This window comes from Condylura cristata, unplaced genomic scaffold, assembly GCF_000260355.1.
Source record: "Condylura cristata isolate star-nosed mole 26May11 unplaced genomic scaffold, ConCri1.0 scaffold00034, whole genome shotgun sequence".
NCBI lineage: Eukaryota > Metazoa > Chordata > Mammalia > Eulipotyphla > Talpidae > Condylura > Condylura cristata.
The window spans coordinates 14,760,093-14,761,326 of NW_004567135.1; the positions used below are offsets into that span (position 1 = coordinate 14,760,093).

General features: G+C 43.9%; 1 protein-coding gene across 1 annotated transcript in view; it reads right to left on the reverse strand.

The window, feature by feature from the left end:
• Positions 1–1,234, reverse strand: part of DPPA3 (developmental pluripotency associated 3) — a 23,481-nt gene that overhangs the window by 2,990 nt on the left and 19,257 nt on the right. The window lies entirely within an intron of this gene.

Sequence of the window (1,234 nt, forward strand, 5' to 3'; positions counted from 1 at the left end):
GGTTCTGCACTTTAACCCACTGCACCGCCAGGGAGGACCCAAAATGTACTGTTTTTAAAGTTAAGGGTAGTATGAGGATTTTCTGAGAATAGGAAAGTGCTGGCAAATAGTGAAAGACAGAGGGGTGAGGCAGGCCAAAGTAACTGCAAATCTTGATAACTTTCTAATATGGTAGCAACGGAGTCTTAAAGAAATGGGCTTTGAAAATGGGGAGAACAAGGGAAAAGAAAATTAAAATCATCTTTGCCCCACCAGTCAGCAAAAATATTAATCTGGAGGTTTTTGTTTATTTTTTAAGAAAAGACATTCATTGGGCCTTCTCTGGTGGCACATCAGGCATCCAGTTAAAGTGCAGCACTGTGGGCGGGATCGAACTTGCACTTGTCTTCAGTCTTCTAAGTTATTTTCTTTGTTAGCTGCTCGGTTGACATAAAACGGAAGTCCAGGTCAACCTGGACAGAGTTATCTGTTGGGCGAATGTGATCACATGAGAGAAAGTGCAAGACTGGGTTCTGGGATAGTCAGTTGGTCTGAACACTTCATTTCCACTGTGACTACCAGGCTTAGCTTGTCCCTGCCTACCTACGACTTGTCAATTTAGAAGAAGCAACCTAATATGACTCCCAGCAACTTAGCAGATGTATATTAAAAGCTTAGAGACCAGATTTCCTTATTTTATGGCCTAAGTCACACCTTTTTGTTGCACCAGGCAACACCACACTGATAAAGAAACTGAATCCTGAATATTTGTGGAGCAGGTTGCATGCACAATGCAGGCTGCTGCTGAGTAGCAAGATCCTGGCCTCTTAATTAATAGAATAATCACACAGCATCAGTTATGTGGGGTAGGAGGAAAAGGAGAAAAATAAGGATGAAACTAAAGAATGTATTTTGTCGTCTAGGGCTTGGGGTTTGGGGTGGGGCATGAGCTTGCTGACCAGATAATTATTGGCTGTTTTACAATCACGTATTGTCACCCCAGACACCAGGCGTTGGTTCTAATCTTATCAACAAGGCTTCCACCCGTCAGCTTCTGGAGTTCCTTGTCATACATCATCGGTTCTCAGCCCCCAGGGCATTCCCGGGTCATACCGCAAGATGCATACCCTTCCCTGGGTGATCAAGGATTTCTGCTCTTGATTCATTTGAAAGGCACCTTGTAGCTCCCTATAACTGACTGACTGGGCAGTGCCAGAGGTATAGAGAACTGCAGGTAACAATAACAGTGGCTGAA